General features: G+C 43.1%; 1 pseudogene; it reads left to right on the top strand.

Moving 5' to 3' along the window:
• Positions 1–14,666, top strand: part of LOC149323850 (uncharacterized) — a 41,825-nt pseudogene extending 27,159 nt beyond the window's left edge.
• Positions 14,667–18,314: the final 3,648 nt, after the last annotated feature.

Here is an 18,314-nt window from a genome sequence, read left to right as displayed (position 1 = left end):
TTCTCTACTAGAGATCCCTGGGGAATCCCCAAGGGAGGAGCAAGGAAACTATCCCTACTATGCATCCACTATGCTCCCAACATCTCTATGTAACGGAACAAGACATTCGTACCAAAGTGATCACTAAACTTTACCAGGTACGGGATCATGAATGTATTATTTCAAGTGGGAAAAATAATTTCCAGAAATGATTCCAGAACTGTACAGCACTGGGAGAGTCAGTGTGAAGTTATAAGCTCCAAACAAAAATGGGACTAATGCAGTGAAATAATAGTATAACAGAGTCATATGATAAGTTCTCAAAACATGCTGTGATGAAACATTTCAAACAATGTACTTTTTATTTTTAAATTAAAGTGGACAATACTTATAGTTTTACAGTCCATGTTTATGCATTTTGCCATTAGTCATTTCTATCACATTGCCAATTAATGGTAAGGATTGGGACTGTATAGAGCTATACGTGTTCTTGGACTGTAAACCCCAATGAGCATTAGCCAGCATAGGCAATGTGAATATTCCTAATCCCTAGCATAGAACAATCAGCCTGATAATCTTTTTTTGATTTATCTCTGGAAATCCTTGGCACAATTCAAAGGTCTGATTATAGCTCATAAAGTCCTATACAGCTTAGCTCCAGACTGTCTGAAAGACCTGAAGCAGACAGGCTGGAAAGAGTGGCCTGAAGCTGCTTTTTCCGAGAGTGGGCTGAGACCCCACTAACCACACCATCTGCTCCCAAGGCAGCCCACATGTGCAAGCCATGACCACATGGCACAACATGAAGCTGCGCTGCTGGTAAAATCCCTGTGCACCATTGCACAAACACATCTCTGGTGACAGCCTGCTTCCTAGATGCCATCCCATTGGATGACCACCCCTTTTGATCATGCACACTGTCACATCTACGACCCTCTATGAGGACAGGGCATTGGAGCAGAGGTGTGCCCACTAAGACAATGCACAAAAGTGGCCTGAAACTCCGACTGTTGGCAACCCCCAGACTGTGGAATGATCTGCTGGAGGAGATACGATAGCTGAAAATTCTGACAGCATTTAAAACAGCATTAAAGATATATTTCTTTCAGCAGGCCTACCCAGTCAATTTTAAATCATGACTTTTTAATTGGTATATTTTAAAGAATGTATTATATGAGTGTATTTAATGGTTTTATAATATTGTATTTTAACTTCTGATTTTATGTGTTTTTTTAATTGTGTTTGTATTTTGACATGTTGTACCCCACCTCTAGCCTTGAGGAGAGGCAGGAAAGAAAATCATCATCATCATCATCATCATCATCATCATCATCATCATCATCATCATCATCATATTTTGTACCTGGTGCAGTCCATACCACATGCACCCCATAGGGATGCCACTATTAGATGAAAGATTTCCACTTTCTCCATCTCTTTCTGCTTCTCATCCACAAAAGCTATTGATGCCGACCTCATAACCCAGCCACACCCTTCCTCCCTTTCTACCTCCCTTAACTCTGTGGCAGTTGTGCAAGAAGTAGCAAAAGCACTCAGGGAGAAAAAAGGAAGAAACCATATCTTCCATACATCTTTCATAGTCATCTAATCAACATGGTGGTAGGGTGGGGAGAAAAGTCCTCCATCTTCATTCTTTCCCTTGTGCTTCACTGCTGTTATCACTGCAAAGCTGAAGGGAGGGAAGTTGAAAATGTATTCCATGGAGGCTGGTGGACTGCTAAAAGCATAATCTTTTTCAGCCCGGGACTTGCCCTAGGAAATATACACCCAGCTCTACATGAAGCATAGAAAAATAGTAGCATAAAATAAACTAAGAAATAGTGACATCGTTCTACCAACTTGCATGAAAAATGCGGTGAATTTGTTTGTGAGACAGAAAAGATAAGCACGAGGATGGTTCAGCTATACTGATAATATGTAGACACATAGCCCTCCAGATGTTGTTAGAAACCTACATCATACACTTTGAAGAGAACACAAGGGTCATCAAGTCCGAGCCTCTGACATGCTGAAATATACGACACAGCACCCCCAAGAGATGGCCACCCAGCCTCTGTTTAAAAACAGAGGAGACTTCACCACATTTTGAGGCAGTGGCAGCATATTCCACTGTTGAACAGCTCTTATATCAGGAGGTGAAATCCCTTTTCCTGTAGATTGTCTTCATTGTTCTGGGTCCTATTCTCTGGAGCTGCAGAAAACAAACTTGCTCCATCTTCAGTGTGATATCCTTTCAAATATTTAAACAGGGCTGTCGTATCACCTCTTAACCTTCCCTTCTCCAGGCAAAACATACCCAGCTCCCTAAATAACTCTTCATAGAGCATAGTTTCCAGACCTTTCACCATTTTGCTCGCCCTCTTCACTGGACACACTCCAGCTTGTCACCCTCCTTTTTAAATTGTGGTGCCCAGAACTGGACACAGGATTCCAGATGATGTCTAACCAAAGCAGAATACAGTGGTACTATTACTTCACTCAATATAGATACTATATTTCTATTGATGCAGTCTAGAATTGCATTGGCTTTTTTAGATGCCACATCATACTGTTGACTCATGTTCAACTTGTAGTCTACTAGGACTCCCAGATCCCTTTCACATATTAGGATGCAACCTTTCTCAGAGCATTCCTCACCATGCACTATACTACTGAAGGTTACACTCCAACTGCATCTGGAAGGCCTCATAATTCCCACATCTAAAGGGAGGGCCATGATGCATTACTGAAAGAAAAATATGAAATCCTAGGCGTCAACATTTGAAGGGGGATATGCTTAGCCTGTCTGCCATTACCACTTTCCTCACACAGAAAGCAAGATGACTGAAGAGAAGGCCCTGTTTATAAGAAGATTCTCTGTACAAACACCTCCCCATGTGACTAGGTGTTTCTCTTTCTTCAGAGTTTTAACTTTGCATGTTCAGAAAGTGATGATGGAGAGAGGTAGCATGGGTAAATGGTACCTGAATAAGTCTCATAAAGTATCTCAGAGTGATTCACACCACTTGTTTCACTTATGAAATCTGCAACCATCTTGGTTGAGAGAGGACTGTGTCAGATTTTCTATTGTGTTAAATTGATACCCTTCAATAGAAGTAAACTTATGAAGCTTTTATAATGGCCAGTATTATTTATTCCTCAAGCTGTTAACTTTTCAAACTCAGAGGGAGCTGCTGAAACTTAATTTATGTTCAAACTATGGTGCAGGGGAGGGGGGTGAATGTGAAATTCACTTCAAATAACAGTTAATCATGTTAAGCCATAGGATAATGTGCGTTGCACATAACATCAAATATAAGTGCATGTTTTATATATCTATTTGCGTGGGTGGAGATATGGATTTTCATATATTAGAGAAGGTATTTTTAAAGATCAAATTCAGGTACTTATTATATATTACATTTGCATGAGAAAAGTATAAAATTCTCTTCAAAGCGAAGGTAGGCCAAATAACAAGTAATTGCATAACTTGGAACTACAAGGGTTTTGATATTTACTGAGACAGTAAATGGAAAAGGTGGTTTAATATACAAATGTAAAACTTCTATGGTCAATGAACCAAAGCAGAGAATACATATTAAATGAAAAACTCAGTCATGCTATATACTGACCAGAAAGAGGATAGAAGAGAAGCTGCCGGGGGTGGGGGGTGGGAGTCTTCAGCCCGTGAACAGTGGTAATGGTGTCTTATTGACAGAAAGGCAAAAAATGAAATCCTAGACTTCACACACAGTTTTAGACAACTTGTCACAGTAGGAAGGTCTGGGTAAATCTGTCTTGATTTGGTGAGTTTTTCTTATTCCTATCTACATTTTATTCCTACTCTTTTTTGTAACACAGAGAGACTTGGATGTATCCACAGTGATTGATCTTTGATCCTACTTCAATTGCCATGGCTCCAACTTACAGAATCCTGGGATTTGTAGTTTTATGAGGTGCCTAGAATTCTCTGCCAGAAAATCTTAATACTGCAGTTTAGTGAAGTATATCAGAAGATTCTTAGTGTCTCCACAAACCACAAATCCCAGGATTGCTTAGTTTGGAGCCAAAGTATTTAAAGTGCTATGCAAATTGCTATGAATGTGCAGTATTGTGTTGCCTTGCAGCACTAAAACAAATGCCCTCCCAAACAAACACTCATTTGTATATTAATCTGTACATTTATTGGCATGATTTATCTATTTTGTGCAATGTCCCTCATTGGCTAAAATCTATTTCTGTGGTCACCTCCCCAAATGTGCACATTTTAGTCCTCCACCTTTTAAAATACCCCCTTTATTATATGATGACCTTTATTTCTTGGAAATATCCTTCAAGGCTCACTAACAGGCAAGTGCTTGAGGCAAAGTGCACATCTGCTCACAAGAAGTCTCAAGAGGTGCAAAGATGCTCCTTTTGTTGAAAGGCCATGTCCAAAGAACTTTTTTCCATCTTCTTGCAGAACATTATTGTGCATTTTGTACTATCTAGGTTTTGTTTATTTCTTTGTTTTGATATGTTACCAAGAATGACCAAATGCTTCTTCCCTACATACCTTGGAAACATTCTATATGTCAAAAAAATGTTTATGAACTGACTTGCTCTAGTGGAATCTGCCTTCTACCCTTACAACTTCTACCAGAATCTCCTCTAAACAATTAGGATCATTCAAGGATAAGTTGACATCAAATCTGTTGCATGCAGAGCATGAATCAGAGAATGTGGAAGAAGAAGAATACTGCCTTTCTTTTGCCTCACCAAACACATTAACTGTTTCTCTAAGGAGCTTTGTTTAGATGCCCTTTACAGTTTTATTCATAAATGTGACAATGACAGAGATGTAGGGATTAGCAATTCCAGGTGCTTCTCTTTTGCTCCTGTTTGCTTCTGAGTGTATGGGACCTATGCTGACCTATGGCTCTAAAGGAACAATCCTTGAGTATAGCAACAGGTTTATAGCATATAAACAGATTGGAAGTATGCCCCATGGAATTTAACAGGACTTACATCTGAGGAAACATGCATAAGATTGCATATTTAATCAATAGATTTAGCTAAAGATTTAGATTTTTAACCACCTTGGGCCATTTTTAAATGCAATGGGGTACATTTTACTTTTTAACTATGATTCAAAGCCCTAGTATTGGTAGCAATGGGATTGGTATAGGCTTTTCTTTTATATATATATATATATGTGTGTGTGTGTGTGTGTGTGTGTGTGTGTGTGTGTGTGTGGTTTCATTTATTTGGGATCACTCTGACCATAGTACATCTTGAAATTTCTAGATGCTATTAAAGTGTGTTATCCATTTGTTCAGTCTAATGAAATAAATCATGTCATGAAACCAGTACTTGCAGTGTGACACTGTTTTCATTAATTATCTCATAAAATATGTTCTGAACAACCATTGTATAGACGCCTGTGTTAGAAACCTCCTTTGATATGATTTACAGTCACTCCTCCAATTTCTTCTAACTATTCCTTATATCATCATCTTAAAAGCTTGGTTTGGAGAAGGGCCTTAAGCAACGCTTTGAGTCCCCAAGAGATGGCGATGTTGAGACTTCTGTTGTCTTCAGCTACTTTTACTCTGCAACCAGGCTTTTAAAGAAGATGGAAATTATTATTAGATTCTGCATGATAGTGCCTTTATTAAATAACATATATTAACCTACATGTCCTCTATAGGTGTGAGCTCTGGAAAGGTCTATGGTTCTGAGAGAAACCTTGTACCCATGGAAACAGTTAACAAATGAACCCAGCTGGTGTCACTTGGTAAAATATGAATAATCTTGTGAACAGCATCTTATGTTCCTGTGTATAAAACATGTTATATGCAGTTATGATGTTAGTACTGAATATTTCTAAATAGCACAATATAGCATTACAAATTCCATAATGTAAATAATTCTCATTAAAAATAAATTACTGAATATCTTCATTCTGAGCAAACATATTTGGAAGTAAATTATATTAATTTTAATGAAATATTTTCAAGAAAGTGTGCTAAGTAACCTGGCTTACCTTGGTTTCTCTATAGTCTAGCGAGAGAGATTTGTCTCTTCTGTTTTAACTGGTTTCAAGTGCTTACATTTTCACCAAATTTCCAAGCTTGTCATGAGACATTTAAGGTAATTAATACCAAGAAAAAAAGCTATATAAAAATAGCCAGCAAATCCATGTGTGTGAGTTACAAAAATAAATTTAACTAATGAAATATACTGAACCACCTGTTCCCCATCACTACATTATATACAAATACAGGGCAACCTGAAGTTTGCCAGAAGTCCCAACATTATTTGAAGCCAGATATTAAGTTTAGCAGGCATAGGCCCAGTACAAATGGGCCACAAGCAGCATGCTGGCGCCAATTCTAGGGTTCTGGAGTGCACAGCAACCACACGCTCTGGAACCCTCGTTTGTGTCGATTGCGCCATGACTGCGCAGCCCCGCCCACATGGGGGGCGCGTTCATGACGACAGTGCAGCACTGCATCGGCATGTCTGGACATCGTGCTTGCATCATGAACACGCCACAGTGCGCCAATGATGCACTGATAACATCATCTGTGCGTGCCACAAAGAACCTGCGGTTTGGCTGCTGTGGCGTCCCTCCAGAGGAAAACTGGGTGCCTCAAGCCCACCCTTTCGGGGTGGTCTGGAGAGCCCCATACTTAGACATAACATGTAAGAACCTAGTGGGATGGCGGACTTCCACCCGGGGTGTATTCAGACCATTGTCATAGATCACATGTAAGCCAAGAAGTCTAACAAATTTATTTATTTATTTATTTATTTATGGTATTTATACCCCACCCTAAAGGCTATCAGAGCGGCTTACAATTATTATTATCTTTCATTAGATGGTTCCCTGCCCTCAGGCTTACAATCTAAAAGGAGAAGGGAATAGTGGTGGGAAAGGGGGTGAGGTCCAGTGGTTATTCTCTCCCTCTGAGGCCTGGACAAAGGCAGATGGACTGGAGGGAAGGCTCTTCTTCTTCAGGCTAGCCCTGATGGAGCTGGACCTGCCTGTTCACTCCCTCGCAGGCCAAAGGACGACAGCTATCATGGAGGGAGGGTTTTCTTTCTTCAGGCTAGCCCTGGTGAAGCTGGGCCTACCTGTTCACTCCCTCGAAGGCCGAAGGATGGTAGTTATTATGGAGGGTTACTGACCATTTAGTAATGACAGCCCCATATAGATCTTTTAGGATATAATGTGGGGAGGAGGAACCATGGGAGTAAAGGGGCCATTTTATAACCTCTCCAAAGATCACATATCTTGGTTGCTATCAGCATAGCATTTCATAAGCACATCAACTGAGCTGCCTATTGGTTCAGTGCAAGCAAACTTTACCTCCTCTCCCTTTGTCTTCAGCTGAAATTAATACCAAGAAAAAAGCCGTATAAAAATAGCCAACTAGTCCAAATCAGTGAGTTAAAAAGAGGAATTGAATTAATGAAATGTACAGAACCACTTTTCCTATTTGGAGTGCTAAAATGTTATGTGATATTTGCTAGGCTTGCAAATACAGAGATATGCATATTTCTCTGTGGGGGGAGGAGGTTGGTATGGAGAAGAAAGGTAAAATGTATAGGGTTCATCTGCAGATAGTCCAAATAAAAATAAATAATTTTACTCAAAAAGAATTATAATCATGTTGTCCAGAAATTTTTTTAAGGAAAATCCACCTGCACACACACACACACACACACACACACACAGAGAGAGAGAATATTATATGCCAGAGAATATAGAAAAAAATGTTTGTTTTCAAGCCTGTATACTCCATCTTTTTTAAAATTATAAAATCACCAGGTGCAATGCTTTATTTAAGCTCAGTCATTTGCTCGATCTGTTCCCTACAAATTATGTCACAGAAGCTGTTTTTGTTCTGATTATTTTAATTTGCCATTCTATATGGTAAACTCATCTCAGTGTTTGTAAATTATTATCCAAACAAAACTAGGGGGAAAAATGAAACACAGGCATGGTATTTGGCAGGCTGCAAAATCCTGTGGGCTTTCAGCACACAAGGCTTGCAATGAGCTGCAGAAACTGGTTCATTCAACTTCCTTTTCTTTTAACTTCCTGTTTGCACACTGATGGGAAACAAAATATTCTAGTGGGTGTTTGAACAGCTTGAGCTACGTTGACCTCAGAACTATTGCTCAATGATGTAAATGCTGGCTTCAGATTTGAGCAGCTTGAAATTCTACATCCCCCTTAGACCTTGAAGTTTTAATTTCCTTCTTTTTCTGAGCTTGTTGTAAACCACCCATTCACACTGCATCCATAGCTGTCAGTTACTCAATGCATTTTTAAAAAAAGAAATTTCCCCCAGCTAAAATAGAATGTAATGAAGAAATATCTCATGATACTTCTGGTATGGCAATGATAATAAATACCTGATATTTTAGTGCTGTGGTTGTTAACATTTTTTTTTTATTTCTGGACCACTTGGACAATCTGATGAAAGCTAAGAGCCCACTCTCGGTAACATGATGATGATAATCAGTGTATGTTACCTGTCCATATATGCCACCATTCTATGCTACACTACAGTTGTTTGGACTGAAAGAGTACCTTAACATAATTTGAATTTATGGATAGTTTTATTTTATAATTTGAAAAAAAAATTGTACCACAAGGACAATTTATAAAGTACAAGGAAGGAAATCAAAGAAAAAATTATGTTCTTGCACAAGGGTCACAGACCCACTGAAGTCCATCCATGGATCTCCTTCACAATCAAACTGTGAATCTTCCGATGTAGTTAGACTGCACCTCCGTCACTCCTAACCAGAATGACCACATTGAGATGTAATGTGAGTTGCAGCCCAAAAACATCTCGGTTCATGTGCTAAATCCATTCCTTTCATGATTCTAATGTATGGTTATAGTGCAGTATAGTTCAGTCTCTACAAATGAAGTGGCAATGATATTTCTTAGTTCATCATGGGCCATTAATTAAAGATGGAACATTTTCTCAGGAATTGTCTACATATTGACCATCTTGAGAGGAGAGAAGCAGGCAAGAAACAACAGGCCTCTGCCTGCCAAGAAGAAGAGCCCTCCTCCCGGCCACCATCTTGAGGGGAGAGAAACAGAGTCATGATGTGTTATGTATTGTTAATCTGATATCGGAAACCACTTTGATCATCCACGGAAAAGCGGTATACAAATAAAGCTTATTATTATTATTATTATTATTATTATTATTATATTCACCTGTGAAGAAACTATTTCTCTATTTCTCTCTGACTCTATTGTGACTCCATAGTAAGGGATGCTGTGGTTTAGTGGTTAAGACACTGACTCTGAAAATTGCAAGGTCAACAGTATGGCTGTTTGAGACCCAAGGGCTATGTGATGAAGTGAGCTCACATCACCAATCCTAGCTTCTGCCAACCTAGCAGTTCAAGAGCATGTAAAAGTGCAAGTAAATAAATAGGTACCACTTAGGTGGGAAGGTAACAGTGTTCCATGCAGTCATGCTGGCCACATAACCATGAAGCCATCTTTGACAATGCTGGCTCCCTTGTCTTAGTAACGGAGATAAGCACCGTCCCCTACAGTCAGACACAACTTGACAATCATGTCAAAGGGGAAAGCTTTACCTTTACCTATAGCGACACCTAGGCGACAAACAAGAGGCATTGAAAGTATTATAACAATATTTTAAAAATGAGTTAAAGAGAAACAAGGAGACTATGGGGCTCAACAGACTGCCCCAAAGGGGCAGTCTGGAGCTGCCCATTTTCCCTTCACAGGGAGCCAGCAGCAACCAAACCGCATGGGTTCCCTCCACTCCGAAAAGAACCCACTAAAAGCAGGGGGGGCTTGGTGCATTGGGGAAGACGTCATCAGTGCTCCATTGGCGTACTGTGACGCATCCACAATGCAAGTGTGGCATCCAGAGGTGTGGATGTGGTACTGCGCTTGCGTCGTCCACATGTAAAGATGGCACCATCCATACGCATTAGGGTTCCAGAGCATGCAGCTGCCGCGTGCTCTGGAACCCTAATTTCAGCGCCAACACTGTGCTTTCAGGCCTGTATGTTCCAAACTAGTGATGAAAGGTGCATTGAGAAAGAAACCTGTAACATAACATACATAACTAGCCATACATAACTAACTCCTATATGTTGATTTGGGAAACTCAACCTTTGAATGTGTATGTAGATCACTATTTTTTACTTCAGCATTTAAGCAAGTTCCCATCTCCTTGCTTTCAGACTGCACTTAAACTAGCAGAAGGAATTACCTTACTTGAACTACCAGAAGAAATTAGGACTCCTAAGCTATTATTTATCATACAGATGTGCAGATATTAAATTATCTATGAAACAAGGCCCTTCCTACAGGACCTAACTAAAGATAGTGAGGTTTTGAATTTGATATGAAGGTGCCAGGCAGTAGCAATACATCTCTTTGTAATTTATTGCCATCTCTAGAGAAATATAGTTTACCTTGTTTTTCTGCCATAGTTTTTGAGTTTTTCTAAGTGAGGGAATTTCATATTTTCGAATCTGCAGTGAATAAATTGATGTCATTTAACTGAACAGCCTCACAATTGGGGGACAACACCATGGTGGGGAGACATCAAGTGAGAAAGGAACTAGATTCAAATCCTTGTTGGACATTGTTGAGCAAGCCACTAGTTCTCATTTTAAGCTACCTTGTGAGTCTTGTTGTCAGGACTAAATTTCAAGCAAGGAGAACTATTCTTTCATGGTTTTATTTTTAAGCAATTGGCTTTTAAGTGCTAAGGCTTAAAACAGAATATTTAGGAAAGTGGCTAAAACTCTGAAAGGTATACAGATTTTCGTATCCCATTTCATGTTTTCTTTTTCCAGATTCAGCATCCTAGCTATGATCCTGGAAAAGGGTCAAATGAATATTTTCAAATTTAGGAATGTGTTATTTTAATGACAGATTGAAGTATTTTTTCCCAAACCCAAGTCCAAATATTAGCTTCAGTGATAATCAAATTCTAAAGTCCATCTTTTGTTTTTGGCTTATGGATTTGTTACAAAAATTTGAAAAAGAGACAGCCAACCGTAGAACAAGTATCACACTTTTCAAAGGCTCAGTCCCTGCTGCTGGGGGAGGTTTAGGAACAGCTGATATTCTCCAGATTTTAGAAAAGTTTCTTTATGGAATAAAATAATAATAATAATAATAATAATAATAATAAAATTTTATTTCTATACCACCTTTCTAAAGAAATCAAGGCGGTTTACAGCAAAAAATACATATAATAAAATCCAAAACAGTTAAAATATACAGTAAAAACAGCAACCCAATTACCCAACTCATGCCAGCTAGACAATGCTGACGAAGGAGGTAGGGAGAGAGTACCAGGGGTGGGAGTCAGAGGTAGGCCTGCTCGAAAAGATAGGTCTTCAGCCCCTTCTTAAATTGGACAAGGGAGGTGGCTGAGTGGAGCTCAACAGGCAGCGAGTTCCAGAGGTTGGGGGCCGAGGTGGTAAAGGCCCTCCTGGTGGTATTAACTAGTCGAACCTCTGGAGCTCTTAACAGTTACTGCCCAGATGATCTGAGTGTGCGGGGCGGATTGTATGGAGAGAGGCGGTCCTCTAAGTACCCTGGGCCCAAGCCATTTAGGACTTTATAGGTAATAACCAACACCTTGTATTGCGCCCAGAAGCGAATAGGCAGCCATTGTAGGTCTTTAAGGACCGGTGTTATATGACTGGCCCTGGATGTACCAGTGACCAGTCGTGCTGCCATATTCTGCACTAATTGCAGCTTCCGGGTGTGATACAAGGGCTGCCCCATGTAGAGCGCATTGCAGAAATCCAAGCGAGAGGTTACCAGAACATGTACTACAGTTTCAAGGTCTCTCTGGCCCAGGTAGGGACGCAGCTGGCGTATCAGCCGAAGCTGATAACAGGTGCTCTTGACTGTCGCATCCACCTGAGATGTAAGGTGGAGCGATGAGTCAAGGAGCACCCCCAAACTGCGTACTGAGTCCTTCACAGGAAGCGTGATCCCATTCAGGACAGGTGGAACCACTGCCATCCCTGGGCCGGGAGAACCTATCACAAGTACTTCCGTTTTCTCTGGATTCAGGCTGAATCTGTTTTCCCTCATCCAACCCATTACCGACTCCAGACAGGCCACGAGAGGAGAGATGCCATCCTTGGTCACTGCATCAGTCAGAGACATAGAGAAGACTATTTGGCTGTCATCAGCATACTGATAACCCCGCGCCCCATGTCTCCGGATGATCTCTCCCAGCGGTTTCATGTAAATGTTAAAGAGCATGGGAGACAGAATGGCTCCTTGAGGGACCCCAGATTTAAGGGCCCTCTTATCGGAGCACACGTCCCCCAGCTGCACCATCTGGAACCTCCCAGAGAGGTAGGATCGGAACCACTGGAGCGCAGTGCCCCCGATTCCCAACTCTGCCAGGCGCTCCAGAAGGATACCATGGTCTATGGTATCGAAAGCCGCTGAGATGTCTAAGAGCACTAACAGGGACATGCTACCCCTGTCCATGCCCAGACGGAGATCATCGACCAAGGCGACCATAGCAGTCCCAACCCCGTAACCTGCCCGAAAGCCGGTTTGAAATGGGTCTAGATAATCTGTTTCATCCAAGATCGATTGAAGCTGGATTGCAACCGCCCTCTCAATCACCTTCCCCAAAAATGGCAGCAGCGAGACTGGCCGGTAATTGTTATATATCAAGGGGTCGAGGGAGGGCTTTTTAAACAAAGGTTTAACAATAGTCAATTTTAAACTAGTTGGAAATTTTCCATCCCTCAAGGATGTATTAATAATCCGGTGTAACAATGAAGTTACTACCGGTCCCCCCTGAGCCGCTAGCCACAAGGGACAGGGATCGAGAGAGCAAGTTGTCTTCCTAACGCTTCTAAGGATCTTGTCCGCATCCTTGGTACTTACAGATTCAAACTGATCCAGTACAATCGAGTCCACGGAAGCTCTGGATACCTCTACTCTGGTTTCTGCTCTAAGACTGGCGTCAAGACCTTCCCTTATCCAAGAGGTTTTATTCGTGAAGAAGTTGTTAAACTGGTCACAGCAGGCCTTGGATGGTTCCAGAATAGGGTTCGGAGCCGGAGGGAGTTGAGTTAGCTCCCTCACGACTCTGAACAGCTCTGCTGGACGCGACTCCGCGGACGTGATACGTGCACCATAGAACGAATTCTTTGTTGCATCTATCGCCTCTCCATAGTCCTCCAAAAGGCGGTCTAGGAGAGCCTTGTCGGATAAGCGCTGGTGTCTCCGCCAGGCGCGCTCTAGCCGACGCAGTACCCGCTTCCTTGCCCGGAGATCTTCCGTATACCAGGGCTTCTTTTTGGAAGCAGGCCTGAGAGGACACTTGGGAGTGATACTGTGTATAGCCCTGGAGAGATCAGTGTCCCAGATGTTAGTCAGGGCATCAACAGTGTCGCCATCATTTCCAACCATATACCCCTCTAGGGCTTCCTGGAGCCTGTTGGGTTCCATCAGCCTTCGAGGGTGGACCATTCTAATTGGTCTGCCACCCCCGGGAGGGATCTGGGTAGATGCCTTGATCTTTGCCTCCACCAGGAAATGATCCATCCATGACAGGGTGGAAATATTAGTTATTTCCGCCCACGGAATTTCCATGCCCATACAAAAAACCATATCGAGTGTATTACCCACAGAATGCGTGGGCCCCGAGACCAGTTGTGACAGGCCCATGAATTCACGAGCTGCACCAGATGGAACATGGTAGGCCGCAAAGGGGATGTTGAGATCCCCCAGGACCAAAAGCCTGGGGGATTCCAGCACCAGCTTCGAGACCAACTGTGTCAGCTCGTTAAGGGAGTCTGTTAGCGCACGGGGTGGCCAATAGACCAACAGAATCCCTAGACTGTCTCTGGCCTTCAGGGTCAAGTAGATACACTCAATATAAGAAGTTTGACTAACCTGGTTCCTGGATAGGGACAAGGTGTTCTTATGGACCAAGGCAACACCCCCCCCCCGCCCACCTAACCTGGTCTGGTCCTTCACTGAGTACCCGGCAGGTAGGGCCTGAGCCCACACAGCTTCCCCTTCACGCCCCAGCCAGGTCTCAGTAATGCAAGCCAGGTCACAGTTGTTATCCTCGAGCAGGTCATGGATAATGTGGGACTTGTTCTTAATGGACCTGGCATTGCACAGGAGCAGAGACAGGGTTTGTGGTACGGTTGGAATGACCCTCAGGTCTCTTTGGTTAGGAGAGGGACAGGAAGGAGGGATAGATATTACGCATCGATCTCGCCTTCCCCTGTAACGCTGGTCCCTTCTCCTACCGCCATACCTCCCCCTGCCCCACACTACCTCAATAGGAGTCCCGCTCATGTCCGAAGAATTACCCTCTGCCTCCCCAGCCAAAACACTTCCCACATCCATACCCTCCCCCTCCCCCCGCAGTACAGCAATGGGGACAGAGAAGAGACACCACAGTCATTCTCTGTCTAAGCCAGTGCGGGTACGTCACCCCTGCCCTCGCACAGTCACTGATGAGCGCAACTGCGCAGCTGCGAAGGTACGAATATCCAGAAAACAGTCTGTGGGCGGCTCCTCGGCCGGTGCGCAGTTGCGCACCTCTCACAACCCAGGAGACCGCCCGGCAGCAAACTCAGCTCCAAACAGCAGTCCAGGAGGAGGAGGAGGCAAGGGGGCGTGACGAAGGAGGAGACCAGGGAACCCGGTTTTGTACACGCCGCTGCCCCGGCGCGCCCTTCTCTCCGCCTTCCCCCCAGGTGTCTCAAGTTCCGCTCTCACCGGCCACTGCAGGAAGACGCTGGGGTGGCAAAAACTCTAGAAAACAGTCCGTGGGTGGCTCCTGGGCCGGTGCGCAGTTGGAATACTGTCATCTTCTAGCCAGCATGGCCTATTCTAGCTGCAAAAAGTAAGTATTCCAAACTCTTGTGTAGCTCAGAAAGAGTATGATGGCTTTAAACCTTTTGCTCACAAGACTAGCTCTCATTTTGAAGCTGTTAGATTGTTTGATACTTACAGTATTTATTTATTTATTTATTTTATGCCACCTTTCTCCCAGAAAGAGACCCAAGGTGGCTTACAAGATAAAAACATTTTAAAAACTTTACAATAAAAATGTGAAAACATTTCAAACAATCTAGTAGTTAAGATAGTATAAAATTAACATAAAAACAAATAAAAGTTAAAAACATAATGCTATGCCTGAACAGACTGGTCAGAAAAGCCAACTTCTGGGCACCTAGGATGTGTGGCATTTTGACGATGCATGCCCAAGATGCCCAGCTGATCAAATGGGAGTGGCTTCAAGTCACTCCAGAGGCATGGCATTTAGACAATGCACATGCCCAAAATCTGTTCCTATTTGGGTTGGTGGCAGGGGGTGCCTCTGGGACCATGGCATGTGTTTGTGGCACGAGAACTACTAATCAGAACAATGCGTGACTGAAACAATGTCCAACATCATTAGGACTGAATTTGGATTTGAATCTATTTTTCCATAGTATTTTTCAGTTTTCCATTAACCACTGAACTCATTTTCAGCTTTAAAATGTGTTTCAAGTGAATACACATGTATTCATGGTGTGAGAGACTCTGAGGCATGCTCTGTAGCATAATATCCAACCACAGCAGCCTCTTTTCAAATGTGTTTGTGGGCGGGGCTGGCATTCCCTGGGCTCCAGTCAGGGTCCTCACCTCCATGCTGCTTTCCAAAAGTAATACAAGGCACGTGTTGCAGTGCAACCAACTTTAATGAAAACCAGTGATAACATGTGCACGTGGCCCAGTCCAAATTCTCCCAGAAACAAAGTTTCTCAACGCCCCAAGAGTTCCTTCACTCTCAGATGCGGAGCTACTTTCCCGACCTAGGGCTTCCTTCCCCCTTTCTCGCCCACCTCAACGTCAGCCTTCTCTATTGGCTTTGGAACCGGGCCGTGTTCCCAGTGTTGTCCCTTTTCATCCCACCAGGTGCCCTCCAGGTTATCAGGGTTAACCCGAGTCGGATAGGGGTACCAGGCATCTCTCCTCACCTCAAGGTCCCCGTCCCACACGGGGTCTCTCAAAAGCACAGCTCCCCAGAGTCCTGTCATCACTCGCCCTCATCCATGTTGCAAAGGGGCGGGCCAGCCGTCGCGCTTCAAGCTCTAAGTCACCTGCACTGCCCTTCTCACATCCGCCTCACCACGTTCCCGTCTTCTGCCAAGCTTCCTCCAGGCCACCACTCCCTTCCGCCTTATAACTTCACTGCCCCACCCTCTGTGGGGCCCGCCCCTTTCTTCTCCTCCTGAGTCATCTCCAGCTGTTTCCTATCGGCATTTTTGGTCTTCTGATTCTTCCATGCTGTCTTCCTCCTCCGGTCCTTCCTCTTCTCCTTCAGCAACCCTCCCTCTCCTCCCCACCTGGTTACAGTGTTATCAGTTGTCCAATCATCCAGTCTTTCTACATGGATTCTGCCAATTTTAACTAATTATTGATCCACACCTCTGTTTGCACAATTCTTTGTCTTTGTCCCAAAGGGGCCTTTGGTATTAATGACAGCAAGTTAGTTTTGAAAGGGGCAGTGTTGCCATTGGACAGAGTGAGGCAACTCTCTCAACCTGGAGAAGCTAGGGTTTGTCAGGAGAGCTCAGGTTATTAGTAGTAGCTGGATGTGAAGTCTGCCTGGGCATGTTGGGAGCTGTAGAATCATAGAATCATAGAATCATAGAATCGTAGAGTTGGAAGAGACCACTAGGGCCATCCAGTCCAACCCCCTGCCATGCAGGAAATCCAAATCAAAGCATCCCAGACAGATGGCCATCCAGCCTCTGTTTAAAGACCTCTAAGGAAGGAGACTCTATCACCTTCCGAGGAAGTGCATTCCACTGTCGAACAGCCCTTACTGTCAGGAAGTTCCTCCTAATGTTCAGGTGGAATCTCTTTTCCTGTAGTTTGCATCCATTGTTCCGGGTCCTGTTCTCTGGAGCAGCAGAAAACAAGCTTGCTCCCTCCTCAATATGACATCCTTTCAAATATTTAAACAGGGCTATCATATCACCTCTTAACCTTCTTTTCTCCAGGCTAAACATCCCCAGCTCCCTAAGTCGTTCCTCATAGGGCATGGTTTCCAGACCCTTCACCATTTTTGTCGCCCTCCTTTGGACACGCTCCAGTTTCTCAATGTCCTTTCTGAATTGTGGCGCCCAGAACTGGACACAATATTCTAGGTGGGGCCTGACCAAAGCAGAATACAGTGGCACTATTACTTCTCTTGATCTAGACACTATACTTCTATTGATGCAGCCTAAAATAGCATTGGCCTTTTTAGCTGCCGCATCACACTGTTCACTCATGTTCAACTTGTGGTCTACTTGGACTCCTAGATCCCTTTCACACGTAGTTTCATTCAGCCAGGTGTCACCCATCCTATATCTGTGCATTTTATTTTTCCGCCCTAAGTGCAATACCTTACATTTCTCTGTGTTGAATTTCATTTTGTTAGCTTTGGCCCAGCTTTCTAGTCTATTCAGGTCGTTTTGAATCTTGATCCTGTCCTCTGGGGTATTAGCTATTCCCCCTAATTTGGTGTCATCTGCAAATTTGATAAGTATGCTCCCAATTCTGTCATCCAGGTCATTGATAAAGATGTTGAATAGCACTGGGACCCCACTGGTCACTTCTCTCCAGGATGAAAAGGAGCCATTGTTGATCACCCTTTGGGTTCGGCCGGTCAACCAATTACAGATCCATTTAACAGTTCCTTTGTCTAGCCCACATTTTACAAGCTTGTTTGCAAGAATGTCATGGGAAACCTTGTCAAAGGCCTTACTGAAATCCAGATATACTATATCCACAGCATTCCCTTCATCTACCAAGCTGGTAATTTTATCAAAGAAAGAGATTAGATTTGTCTGGCATGACTTGTTTCTCTGAAACCCATGTTGACTTTTTGTGATTATGGCATTGCCTTCTAGATGTTCACAGACTCTCTGTTTAATGATCTGCTCCAGAATCTTTCCTAGAACTGATGTCAGACTAACTGGACAATAATTGTTGGGATCCTCTTTTTTCCCCTTTTTGAAGATGGGGACAACGTTTGCCCTTCGCCAGTCTGCTGGGATCTCTCCTGTTCTCCAGGAGTTTTCAAATATGATTGCCAATGGCTCCGATATTACTTTTGCCAGTTCTTTTAATACCCTTGGATGGAGTTCATCTGGTCCCGGAGACTTAAATTCATTTAGATTAACAAGGTGTTCCTCTACTATCTCTTTACTTATTCTGTGCTGAAATTCACCTAATCTGTCCTCTGCTCCATTATCCTCAGGTTGAGCACCCTTTGCCTTTTCTGAGAAGA

Source organism: Sceloporus occidentalis, unplaced genomic scaffold (assembly GCF_023333645.1).
Source record: "Sceloporus occidentalis isolate IW3139 unplaced genomic scaffold, rSceOcc1.0.p SCAF_1, whole genome shotgun sequence".
Taxonomy (NCBI): domain Eukaryota; kingdom Metazoa; phylum Chordata; class Lepidosauria; order Squamata; family Phrynosomatidae; genus Sceloporus; species Sceloporus occidentalis.
Note: the sequence above shows the minus strand (reverse complement) of the source record. Positions and strands in the feature narration are given on the sequence as shown.